This window comes from Chrysemys picta, chromosome 1, assembly GCF_011386835.1.
Source record: "Chrysemys picta bellii isolate R12L10 chromosome 1, ASM1138683v2, whole genome shotgun sequence".
Lineage (NCBI taxonomy): Eukaryota > Metazoa > Chordata > Testudines > Emydidae > Chrysemys > Chrysemys picta.
Window position 1 is genome coordinate 228953158 of NC_088791.1, and position 14368 is coordinate 228967525.

Below are 14368 nucleotides of genomic sequence, written 5' to 3' on the forward strand. Positions count from 1 at the left end.
GTGATCATGTCACTTGATACTGGACACCATCTTGGACTTCTAGTGTTTTTCCATTAAAAGGGAGTGGGGGTCAAACAAAGGATTCCCGCCATATGCAAATCCTATTTAAGGCTGGGGAGTGAGTTAATCATTGTTCTTCTCCACTGCCTCCCCACTCAAGAAGGAAGACTGCTGAAAACAAAGGAACTAAGCTGGGGGTGGGCGGGACACAGGGGCTGAGCCTAGGTGAAAAAGGTCAGCCTGTGAAAGGAATACCTGGAGATTTAAGCTGCAAGCAGTTCAGTTTATCTTTAAGAAACACTGCAACATGCATAAAACAACATTTAGGGTGAGAATTTGCTACTATTAACCAGTTAATTTAGTGTTATATGCTTAGTTTGTGTTTTGTTTTATTTTCTCAGTAATCTGCTTTGATCTGTTTGCTATCCCTTATAATCACTTAAAATCTATCTTTGTAGATAATAAACTTGTTTTGTTTTCTAAAATCTAGTTTGTACAATTCATAACCGGGGGGAGGGGTGGCAGGAGCGCAAAAAGCTGTGCATATCTTCCTCCACATTGAGGGAGGGAGTGAATTTCATGAGCTTATATCTGTACAGTTTTCTGTGCAGAGCAAGACAATACAATTTTGGATTTACTCTCCAGAGGGTGTGCACTTGAGTGCTGGGCAATTTCCTAGTTGAGTCTTCTCATGTAGAGCTAATTGCAGATTCTCTGTGATTCTACAGCTGGGCGTGTCCCTACCTGTGTGTGTGTGTGTGCTGGATAAGGCTGGAGAGCCTGGCTCAGCAAAACAGTGTAAGGGAGCCCAGGTTGGTGGAGCAGGCGGGTGCAGTGAAAACCCAGTACATCAGGTGGCACCCTAGAAGGGGGAGGGGAGTCTAACCCATCACAAAAGGGTTCTTCTAAGCCCGAGAGATTAGCCACATAGGTCAATATATAACTCAGGTCTTACCCAATGATCACGCTGTTGCCAATCCTTTAATAGCTAATAGCTAAAGGTTTATTTATAAGAGAAAACAAAGAGGAGAGAGTTAAAATGGTCAAAGGAATCATATACATACAATAATTGCAGAGTTCTTGTATGAGTTTGAAGCAGTGATGGAATAAACTACTAACTTGTAAAGTCTCTGGTAACTTCCAAAAGATTGGAAGGTCCTCAGTCCCTTGGTTGGAATGCTCCTTTTAGTGTAAGTCTATAGTCAAGAGATCAGAGCAGAAAAGAGACAAAATGGAGATGCTTCCAGGGGGTTTTATACCTTTTCTCATGTGGAGGGACTGCTCTCAGTCTTAATTTGTGGAAAATTACAGGCACAAGGGTCCCATGAGCAAGTCACATGGCCTTGATGAGTCACAGAAGCAGCCATTATCTATACTCTGGCTAAAACCTCCACAAGAAGGCCCATCAGACCAGGTTACACTTCTTTTATGGTCTATTGTGCAAGCTTAGTGTCCTTTAATGGGTCATCAACTTGAACTGTCCATTCACAAAGTGCTGGCTAGATTGGATGTAAACACCTTGTGGGTGTTACCCTATGAACAAACACATTTGAAATACTGGTACATAGTCCATATTCATAACTTTAGATACAAACAGGATAATTATATCTGATAGACTGTAACTTTTCCACTGATACCTTACATGACATACTTTGTACAAGATTTGTTGCAATTGCATAACAGTGGTAGCAACAATTATATACATGGTCATATTTTAATCATACAACATCACAGCTTTATAATAAAGAATCAAACAGCATGCTGTTCCACGAGTGTTAATACATTTTAATCAGCCTTTTTACTGATATAAAGAAGCATACCAGCTTTTTGACAGAACACTGTCACTTTTGTTTCTATTGTTTGTTTTTCACAGATGCACTTGCTATTGTATATGGAAATATTTTAATATGTATTGCATTTGTACCTAATGTCTGTATCATCTCTAATGTAAAAGTCTAACAATCTCAATGTAAATCAATATAATAGATGTCTTCTTTTAATGCTTCATAGCACAAGTACATGGCCACATCCTGCAAACTCTTAGTCTCATGAGTAATTTTTGCTCCCACAAGTAGCCCTATTGGTTTAGAAGGCACTACTCACATGGGTAAGAGACTGTAGGGTCAGATCCAAACTTGGTTTCTTTTTTTTTCCTTTTTAAAATACTGCAAGTATGTGTTTTATCTTGTGTTCAGCAACTCAGCATCTGAATATTGAAATTTACAGCAGTGCAGTAGATTTTGTCCTTCCTTCTATATCTTCTTATTCAGCTCATTATCACTTTATGTCTGTAGAATGATCACTGGAAAACAGTGACTGTTTTATCAATATGAACTAATCTTTTAAAAGAGTCCATAGATATTTGGTATCATAGTTCAGTTATTTTTAAGCTTCTTGAGCCCATAAATCCCTCTTACCAACGTCTTCCAAAACATATTTGGCCTCCTGTGAAATTATTTAAATACACATACTTTCCCATTTCTCCCTCCTCTTGTTACTGTCACTGCAGGAGATGAGGCTGGGTTTTATATGGGTCTGGACTGATAGATGTAAAACGCTTTAGCTGAAGAGCGAAAGCATCCAAATCAACCAAGCAGCTGATGGGAAAATGAGACAAGTCAGCACCTGTACAATGAGACGGTAAGTCCAACTTATTACAGAATGAGTATTTTAACAGGAAGCACACATAATGCACTGTATAACAATAATTATACACTGTACTAACCTTGGGAAAATCTCTTAGCCAAACACCTTTATGTGGAACATCACCGTACCCCAGATAATTGTCTGTTTGGAGAATTTTCCATTCAGATCTGACCATGAGATTGACTCCTTGTCAGCTCATTTCTCCACAAACATGAGGTTTCAGTAGGCATTGTAGCTGTGGTTTAAGCAACAGAAACACATTTTGTTGTGTCTTTTTACCTGTTTAGTTGTCTGATCTGTGAAAATAGTTTATCATTATCTGACATTGCCTGATTCTAATGCAACCCCTTACTCATATTTCTAATTACCCCTTATCAGCTGGAGAACAAAATGGCAGACTATCCTTCACGATCAACAATATTATTCAACTCCCCTATTTTTCAATTCCTACATTTTTTTTTTACTTTAATGATTGACTTTAGTCTCCAAATTTGGCACATCTCTTCTAAGGACAATTGGATATGCAGTGTAATAGGTTCAGTAAAATCTTTACTAACTTTTGCAGAATAAACATTTAGAAAGATTCCCTTTATGAAAATGACCAGTGACAGCTTTTTCATTCATTTGGGTTCCCCTAGCTAAACAACCACAGTCCTCACACATTCCAAAATTCACACACACACACCTTGTGATAATATTTCAGACATAAGCTACTTTTGAGACTTCAGAATTAAACCCATACAGCCAGATTCTGACACCCTTGTTCATACAGGGTAGCATCATACCCTACAAGTTGAATTTGGTGCCTCTCAACATAAATAAGGGCATCAGAAACTGGCCCATAAAGCTCTAAATTACAACAACCTGATTGCGAAGATTAGCCACTGGAAAAGCTGAGATCTGTCAATTACTTCTGTTTTCTGATGCTACCTGCCTATTCCCCTGACCAACCACAGATTCTCTACACACACTTCTGGTAAACCAGGGAAGCAGGATAGACAGCAGGAGCTTTCCAGTTGGGTAAGTAGAACATGGAACATGAAGAGGCTGTGGAGTGGGGATAGGGTGACCAGACGTCCCGATTTTATTGAGACTGTCCCGGTATTTGCTTGTTTGTCCCACATCCCGACCAATGTTCAGTCGGGACGCTGGACAAACAAGCAATTTTGCCCTCCGCTCCCATGCACAGGTAGAGCCTGGAGGGGCTCGCCCCCCCACACCCCGACTCCGCCCCCTGCTTCCCCCATTGGATCCCTCCCCAAATCCCCATCCTGGCCACACCCCCAGCCACGCCCCCTACTGCTCCATTGGATCCCTCCGCAAATCCCCGCCTCTTCCCCAAGCATGCCGCATTCCTCCTCCCTCCCAGGCCTGTGCCGATCAGCTGTATGGCGGCACAAGCACTGGAGGGAGGCCCGGGAATGCAGGGGAGGGTGGGGTTAGTGAGTCCGGCCTGGCCCCGAGTGCAGGCAGGAGGGCGGGGCAGTACCTGCAGGGGCAGCCCCGGGTCCGGCCTGGGGAACCGGCTCCCTGTACGCGCCCATGGGTGGGCGTGGAGGGGCATCAGTTACCCATGTGGGGACTCCGACGGGGCTTCAACTCCTGCCACATGCTGTAGGGAAACCCCGCCCTGGGGCGTAGGCAGCGGCAGCCCCGTTTGTTCCTCTGCGGGACCCGAGCGGGACAGGGGTGCTGGGGCCTGCTGCCCACACTGCGGGGCCACCCGCGGGATTGCACCAGGTGGGCACCTTCCCCTACGGGGGGAGGTGGAGATGAGGCGAGCTGGTGCGAGGGCACTCAGTTGGCTTCTTTTTTTTTCCTCCGCCGCCTGCCGCCCCCCCCCCCCCCTCTGTGTCCCAATATTTCAGTTTTGTCATCTGGTCACCCTAAGTGGGGAAGAAACAGTGAGTGGGGCTTTATTGGGCCATATGTGCTTGATTGGGGTTTTGAGGATACTGCCGGGGTGGCCTTGGATGTGCAAGAGGAACGTTGGGGGCAGTAGCTGAAAGAACTTGGAGACTGGGGTGTGAGCAGGAATGTATGAAGCCTGGGATAAAGAAGATTGTGTGTGTGAAAAGCAGGACTTCTGGGAGCAGGACTCAATCCCTCTCTGCTGAGGGACTTATACTGCAACTTCTCAGGCCACTGAAGCTTGGTTTTGGCCCGGAGATTCTGCTCTTTTGGCATTGTTGCCTTTGCTCTCCATGAACCAGGGAAGTCATTCCTTTGTGCTGTGCTTAACAGTGCTGGGTCTTTTCCAGTCCAAAAGTCTATGATTGTGTATTTTATTCAGCCCAGTTTGCATGGAATTTAGCAACTGAAATGGAGATGTGTTATTGTCCTTTTTCCATTGCATCATCTTTAAGCATCAACATTAGAACATCTACAGTTTCAATTATTTTTCCCCATAAAACTGCCAGCTAGGAACAAAAGAATTACAAATGACACCTCATCCTTCAAGCTAGTAAATCAAATCCATTTGCTTCACAATTTCATTTGGAAAGCAAATGTAATCTGTAGTCCAATGAAAGCTATGTTAATCTGTTCTAAATTCAGTTTGGACAGAAAAAAAGGCAAGAACAGCTATAAGGATTCATTTTATTAATCAGATTAGTCACAATTACTTCTGTAAAGCTTTTATGTCTGTGTTGAGCAAAGGTTATTGAAGCAATCAATAGGCAATTGATACATTTGGGGCTGGCAGCACTAATATTATTGAGTTTTTTTTTTTAAATGATGGCTGCTAATATGAGGCAGATTATGTCTGACCCTCATGTGTGAAAGAACAGAAAGGGTGCAAGGATCTGGGGTAAGCTACTGTTGCAGTGCTTCCCTGTGGCCTCTTGGGCCTGGGACTTGTTCCTTCTAATGTCTCAGTAGTAGAACTGTGTGAATAGTCAAATTTGCAGTTAGGTGGTTCAAAAAATCAAAATATTTTTGAAACAATTTTTTTGGAAATTCTTGGTGAACTCAAAAATCAGGAAAAAAATAATGTGGGGTCAAACAAAATATTTCATAGACTTTAAGACCAGAAGGAACTATCATGATAATCTAGTCTGACCTCCTGCTGACCTCCTAATGTAGTCTCATCTCACTCATCTCCAATCTTCCTAAAATTCATGTCATTCATCAGCTGCCATCTGCAGTGTCTCCTCATTCTCTTCCATATCATAGTTAAGCTTCTTTATCTTGCCATCAGGGCCTTCATTTCACAGATTTTAAGGCCTGAAGGGACCATAAATCATCTAGTTTGGCCTCCTGTATATCTCTACATTTCAGCCAGATACTCCTATGTTGAACTCAAGGACTTCAGTTAGACCAAAGGGTTTCATCAGTGCCTAAGTCTCCTACAATGGCAGGGAATTGATTAGGTGAGCTATATCCAGATGATGCCAGCAGATGATTCACAGATCATGCTGGAGAGGAAGGTGAAAAAATGCTAAAATCCCTGCCAATCTGATCTGGTGGAGAATTCTTTCCCAAACCCAAATCTGGCAATTAGTTTGATTCTGAGCAAGTAAGCAGGACACACCAGCCAGGCATCTAAGAACGAGGATTCTCTGTGACACCTCAGAGCTCTTGTCCACACCATCTGACATCACATCTCCAGCTGTGATCCCTATTCTCTGATGCTTCAGGGGAAGGTGAACCTTATCCTCCCCTTCCCCTCCCCCAGAATATATCTGATTGATCATCCATGGGGGCAGGGGAGTTCCTTCCTGATCCCTAGAGGCAACCAACTGAAGCCCTGAAGCACAAGATTGGGCTATAGTAATTGTCTTAATACAGAGCTGTAAGTGTTATCAGCATGTTGAGGGCAATGCAAGCAATCCTGTTCTCCCCACACACCATGAAGGAATTAATAGATACAGATTGCAAGGCCAGCAGGGAGTATCATGACCATCTTACCCCAAGTCTTGCATGCACAGGCTACAGAATTCCTCCCAGCAGCTAGATTATAGCCAGGGCGGGCTCCAGGGTTTTGGCCGCCCCAAGCAGCCAAACAAAACCAAAACCAAACCAAACAAAAAAAGCTGCGATCGCGATCTGCGGCAGCAATTCGGCGGGAGGTCCTTCACTCCAAGCAGGAGTGAGGGACCATCCGCCAAATTGCCGCCGAATAGGTGGACGTGCCGCCCCTCTCCAAAGTGGCCGCCCCAAGCACCTTCTTGGTAAGCTGGTGCCTGGAGCCAGCCCTGATTATAGCATACATTTTAGAAAGATATGCTTAACTCTCAAGTACCAAAGGAGCTGCCATGTTAGTCTGTATCCACAAAAACAATGAGGTGTCTGGTGGCACCTTAAAGACTAACAGATTTATTTGGGCATAAGCTTTTGTGGGTAAAAAAAAAAAAAACACTTCTTCAGATGTATGGAGTCATGCATCTGAAGAAGTGGGTTTTTTAACCATGAAAGCTTATGGCCATATAAATCTGTTAGTCTTTAAGGTGCACCGGACTCTTCGTTGTTAACTCTGATGCTCTTTATCTGCTTTTATTGCATTGTCCCTCTCATCCCTTATGTGCCTTTAATGATGCCTCATTTGTCTGTTTCTCCCACAATCCAGCCTTCTCTATCCTTTCTTTTGTGCTTCTCCCTGGACATGAGCTGATCCACAAAACCACTGCCCTCTGAAATCCTCCCTCAAGACCACAGTGCCTACCAGAAAGAAGTACAGAGAGACAGTCATCTATTTATCTATTCTTAAAACATTTAAATGCATATGGATTTTGTTTATTTTGTTTTGATTTTTGTTCTTTTTTTTCTCCATCATGCTGAGAACTTGTTTTTGTTCAGTAACCATTTAACATTATTTGCAGCTCATCCTAATCTAAGCAGATAGTAATAATACCAATTCCATACTTCAAACTATTTCCTCTAAAATCAAGCGGTTTGTTTTTTCCCCATAAAGTTTCTATAACATATTAATCCTGAAAAGGAGTTCAGTGTCTGAATAGTCATGATATATTAATATAAAAACGATGTGCTGTAAACATGTTGCTTTGCATAATACATCATTGCATAAGCAGATCTTTATAAAATGAATTTAAGGATTGAGCCAGGAATAGTTTTAGTAATCAACTATCAGTTAAAATGCACATATGGTGTGCTTAAATATAGATTTCTGCTTCAGAACAACAGTGGGGAGATGCAATTCATTTGAAAGCCAAATGTGTTATTTTGCTTCTAAGATGATTAAGTCCTGGACCACGTTGAATGCTTGCTCAGGTGTTCAAGGCTGTAAGTTTATTTACCAGACACAGAATGACCTTTACAAATATGTATTCTATGCAGGAAAGCTGAAAACTGAATGGCTACACAACAGCACTTTCTCTAAAGATTATTGAATGGATGTGGAGAAAAATAGACTGTACCTTAAACATCCCTTATAATCACGATGCATATATTAGACCATTCTATATAAAACAAATCAAAGTTGACTTTGTTTCTGTCCAGCCTCTTCCCTGTGAACTGTGGTTGGTCAGACAGTATTTGCTTTATGAAATAAATATGAGTAAGGAAACATTCACACTTTTACTACCGTGGCAAAACTTCTGGGTACGGCAAGGTTTTGTTGAAGGGTTCCATGCAGCAAGTGGAAGCTTAACAAATATACTTCGGCCAGCTTTTGAAAGGTGTTTAGGCACCTTTAAAAGTGGGATTTTCAAAAGCACCTGTCTGCCTAACACCCATTGAAATGAATGAGTTTTAGGTGTCTAGATACTTTTGAAAATCCCACTAGGTGCCTAAATACATTTAAAAATCTAGCCTATAGTGTACAATTATCGGAACAACAATTTTGTCTATTTTGTAGGACTCCTAAAAAAGAAAAGATAATTCTCACAATAATTGAATGTTAAAGATATTGTGTTTTGTCAACTCACTGAGTTAATTCTGCCATTTTAAAAATGCTATATTATATGCAACTCTTTGTCCCATAAGCACCAATGTAAATAATATAGTAATATACTATGACACCTCTGATCCTGCAGACACATATCACCCAACTTTTTTCACATGAGTACGTCAGTTGAGGTTAAGGGGACTACATATGTGGGTAAATGTAAGCAGTTTGGGTGAGATCCATGAAGATACTTAGGCACCTAAACCCAAAACATAAGTGCCTAAATCCCAGTTTTGGCTCTCCTGAGATCCACAAAACTCCTGTCAAACCCTGTAGGTGCCTAAACTCACTCAGTGCCTATGTTTCTGCCTCTGTACATGTGCACTGCTGCCTTCCCCTAGGAAACCAGAAGCCTATCTGCCATCTAACTCCCAGAGCAACGCTTGAACACAGTCATCTTGTGCATGGGACCCAGTCTTGTAGGCAGTCTCTTAGTATGCCTGTAGGATTGGGTCCCTTTACAAATCAGTGTGGGGAAGGTGGTGCTGCCAAACATTTTTATAACTTGGAACCTAATTTTTGGGACAACATCTGGGATGTAGGAGACACTGAGCCAATTTCCCCCTCTGCTGTGGAGAACAGATTTGAACAAGAGTCTCTCACTTCTCAGAAGAGTATGCTAACTACTGAGCTTTGGGATATTCCACATCTTGTTGAAGATGTTCCACTGTAAATAAATAATGATTAGAGCAGAGGGACTGAGCCCAGGGATTCCCATCTCCCAGATGAGTGCCCTAACCATTGGACTACACAGTCATGCTCTCTCGCTCTCTCTCGCTTTCTCGCTCGCTTTCTCTCTTGCTCCCCTATCCAATGGTTCTTCCACTGTGGATAAATAGTCATTGGGCCAGAGAGAGAAAGAGCATGTACCTACAAGTAAAAATGGCTCCATAATCCTGTGGTTAGGCACCCAGCCGAGAGGTGGAAGATCCTGGGTCCAGTCACCATAATCCCATCATTCTTTCATTCTTTATACACGGAGAAACAGATTCAACAGTAGAGATGGAGAAAGACCCACCTCAGAATATCCCATAGTTCAGTGGTTAGAGCCTCTTCTGCAAAGTAGGAGAATCTCTTCTCTTCCTTCCTCAGAGGGGGAAATTGAATCTGCATCTCTCTGGGAGGCATGTTCAGATGCCACCAACCGTATTGGGCTCCACCCGAGATTTAGGTGGCTGAATTTTTCCCCCTGGTTCCCCCAGTTCATGAATGCTCTGGGGCTTAGACAGGAGATAGGTGTCTGAACACCTAGAGGGAGGCTACAGTGTGCATGCTCTGCAGTGGAGCCAAAACTGGGATTTAGGCACTTATGTCTTTTAAAGTTCAGTAATGAAGGATTGAATTAGCAATGGAGGCAAACATAATGTAGCTTTCTATTGATTTTAGGAACTCTGATGTGGCTGTATACTACAGTCAGTATTTGTTGTTATTTTTGTTAATGGATTTGAACAAAGTTAACAGCCATATTAAAAAAAATGGTGCGGAAGAAATGTGGTGATTATGCAATAGGTTTAGTAGTCGTTCATGTTAGATTATCATTCAGTGATTTGACATGAAGCCTTTTATTTTGATCATGTTGTAGCTTAACAATCAATTAGAAAGCAAGCCCTGGCAGTAGAATATGTCTTAGAAAAATCAATAACTCTACCATCTTCCATTTTAAAGATAAGATGAAAAGTTGGAACAGTCAAGACACATTACTATTACTAACCTTCAGCAGTGGAAAATCCAAAGATATATTCAGTGGCTATTTAGCTTCATGAAAGAGGTCATGAAGGCCTGAGTTCAACTTATGTTAGACAACCACTGCACAATAAAGGCCTTCTTGCTGATAGAAGGCTTCACTTGTATGTAATCGTAAATGGATATATTGACAGCCAAACTGGAGCCTGCACAGATTATTGCTTATCCAAAATGAAAACCTGACCACAAATGAGCTATATCCAGAGGAATGTGCAGCTCTGAAGGTCAGAATTTAGAAATTAACAGACTTTTTCCCAAGATGTGAGACAATATTTTGTTTGGGTAGGTAGGATTGTGTGTGGGAGACACCCAAAGTCTTAGCAGCCACTATACAAGTGTATTTTTAATACATGGGAAACTTTGAACATTAAATGGAATATAAAGACATATATTTATGACAATCCTAACAGATTAGCTGTATTCTGTCCCTGGAATTTGATTCCATCGCTCATGGTATCAGAAGTAAGTCAAGAGAGACAGTCTTTTATTTACCTATTTTACTGTCTTACCTTAAAAATGTGGCCTGGGTTAAAAGAAAAGCAGGGAGTATTCCCAGTTTTCCCTGGTAGGTGGTACCCATAAAATAAAGATGGATGGTTGCTCCTGCTCACCTCTGGTGTTCCCTAAGGCTCTGTTCTTTTTCACATACTGTTTAACACCAATGTGAACCTATTGGTAGAAATCATGTGACATCATGGACCCAACTATTAGTAGGCTTGGCAGAATTCAATTAATTTTTTTATATAATTTTGATAGATAATATTGATGTTTATTTTTAAGCTTCTTTTAGATGTTTATCTATTTAAATTTTTGCAGGTGTAAAAATTATGGGCTGTAAGCATATTTTTAAATTTTTATCTATTTAAATTTTCACAGTTGCGGAAAATAATGTGTGTAGGGTCAGACAAATATTTAATGACAATTGAGACATTGAGATTCACAATGTTAAAGCTTTATAATGTTAAAACACAAACTACCAACATTCCATAGGTACCGACTTCCCCAGTGATGCTCGACCCAGGCCCCACCCCCACTCCACGTCTTTCCACATGCCCACCTCTGCCCTCCCTCTTCCCTCCCTTGCTCCATCCCAGGCCCCACCCCAACTCCACTCCTTCCCCCATGCCCCCACCGCCTTTCTGCCCTTGCACCACTCCCACCCTACCTCTTTCTGCCCCGTTCCACCCACTCCCTGACCTCTTCCTGACCCAGCTCTTCCCCTTCCCCTCCAGTACCTCCTGCACGCTGCTGAGCAGCTGAGTCGCAGCAGGCAAGAGGAGCTGGGAGGAAGGGAGGGGAGCTGATTGGCAGGGCCACCAGCGGGCTGGAGGCACTGCGGAGGAGGAGGAGGTGAGGCGCTGATCCACAGGGCTGCTGGTGGTTGCTGAGCATCCACTAATATTTTTCTGTGAGTGCTCCAGCCCTGGAGCAACCATGGAGCCGGCGCCTATGCAACATTCCTTGATAAAACATACATAGTAAATATCCTTAAATCAACAAATTATACCTGTTGTTACAATTCATTCACTACTACATTTGTAACAAGCCTAATTCAAGTCTAAATCACTGGATTTTGATTCTTAAAGTTCTCAAGCAGCATTTCTTTCTTTGTCTATCTGTAATTTTCTATTATCAGTTGAAATATTTTGTGTTGCTCTGTGTGTATATGATGAAATCCATGTTTCCCAATAAAAACATTAATCCTTCCAAGCCTATATATTAGTCATATGAAGCTCTAAATCTCATATATTTCTGTGACTAATAAGACTATTATCACCCATGCTAACATAGTGTGGGTTCTTTTGCCACTCTAATGCCAAGGCCACATAGCAAGTTTTATGAATCTGCTGTTGCCTCACAGCTAATGGACTTGGTCTTTAGCTTGAGCAGTAGAGGCTTGTGCTTTTAGAATAATCTCTGCAGAAAAGAAACCATCTACAGGTGTCTTCATACTTTCTACTTCTTCTGCTTCGTTGTTTGCAATGTTGATAGAGCCATGTTGGTTCCAGGATATTAGAGAGACAAGGTGGGTGAAGAAATACTTTTTATTGGACCAACTTCGGTTGGTGAAAGAGAAAAGCTTTCAAGCTTACACAGAGCTTTTCTTCAGGTATGGGAAACACACTAGAGTATCACACCTGAATACAAGGTGGAACAGATTGTTCAGCATAAGGAGTTAACACATGTTGCAAGAAACCACTTGTAGTGGGGCAGCTGCCCCACTCCCACAGAAGAGGGGTTAAAAGCAGCCCTGAAGAGGGCTGCAGCAGGGAAAGGGATTAAGAACAGCTGGGGGAAGCTGACTGGGTAGTGACTGGACAGTTGTGGCCAGCTCAATCGGGGCCCAGCTGGCCCTTATAAGGGGCCTGTGGGCCAGAAAACACACACACGCTCTCTCTAGCCTATTGAGAGAGAAGGAGCTGGCTGCCTGGGAAGCTGAGAAGGGTATTTAGGGTGGAGCAGTGCTGGGGAAGGGCAGAGGGAGCTGGGCAGCTCCAGCCTAGCAAAGTCCCAGGCTGCAGCCTGAGTTAAGGGCCCACAAGAATAGTAGGGCTGCAGAGGGGCAGCCCAGATATAGGCAGAGACAGCTGATCCAACCCCCTTTCCGACAATGAGTGGTTTACAGACTGCAGTCAGCCCCAGGGAGTGGGGGCTCGACGATGACTGGCAGTAGTCACTGAGGCAAGGTGGGGCTAGAGGGTTGGGGGGGGGGTCCCCTGGGTGGGAAGACCTAGATTGTGGGTTGCTGCGGTGGGTAGATCACCTGGGTAAAGGGCACTGGGGTCCAGGAGGGACCTGGGGGCCAGCAGGAGACATCAGCTGGCAGAGGGCACTCTGGGCTGGAAGAGCTGGACAACCAGCAGGAGGTACCACGCTGGTGAGTCGTTGTCCGGCCACACCACTCAAGATGAAGTATTGTGATGCCTAGAAGATGTCAGCCAGCTGATTCTGGCAAGGTTAGGGATCATCTATATATTATAGGGGGAGACAGCATTTATCCCTGTGTGTAAGTTGTTTAGCACTTTCCATTATAAAATATTCTTCTGACATTCTCTCTGAGAATCTGTCATGCCTTCATTGTTTCCAGCTGACTGCTAATGTTTTTTCAGAAGAAAAAAACACAGGCTGCAGAGGTGCTTTTTCTTTGTCCCATGAAATTCTGCTCAGCTGCTGCAGAGATATATACTGGTAAAAATAACCATATCTATTCTCTCACTTGTCTTCCTCAGGAAAATTTGGGAAGCCGTGAAAATTTCTAAGTGCCTGACTGCCATTGCCATCATAGCAACAGTAGTAACAACTACACAGGGTACTAGAAATATTTGGGAACTTCCAAAGCTGCTATAGCTCAAGCTCTTCTGTTGGAATACCACAAACTTCCAGGGGAAAGAGAGAGAGAGGGAAGGACTATGCTGGGCTTCCTCAGTCCCCTAGACCAGGACCTGAAGCCACTGGTCCATTCCACTCTGAGATAAGAATTTTCTCCCACGGCTGGCTAATGTGGTTAGTCCTATAGTTCAAATAGTAGCATTCTGTGTTACAGGTTAAGGGTTCAACATACACTAATGATCCATGATGGTGATTGTGAGCGGTTGTTACAGATGCACATCATAGAATTTCTTTTTGCTTTTTTCATTTAAAACACTGTAGAAAAATACACACACACACACAACTGTGTTGAAAGGATATAATTAATTTGCAGATAGAGCTGTCATTCAACACTGTGGAATGAACTCCGCTAGGAACATCTTACAACCATCACCACTAGAGCTGGTCAGAAAGTTTCTGCCACTGCATTTTTTTCCATCAGAAAATGCCAATTCATCAGATGCAAACTATTTTAAGGAAACATGATAATTCTGAAGAAACTTCATTTGGGGGAAAAAAAAACTTGATAAGGTTGAAACAGTCTGTTTTGACATTTTTTGGATTAGAATGTTTTTATTTTTAATTTTATAACAACTTATTTTATTTTAAATAAAAAAAAGTCAAAATTAGAACTAAACATTTCATTGTTATTGAAACAAAATGTTTCCATCAACACAAAATTATTTTATTAGTATTTTGTTTCAG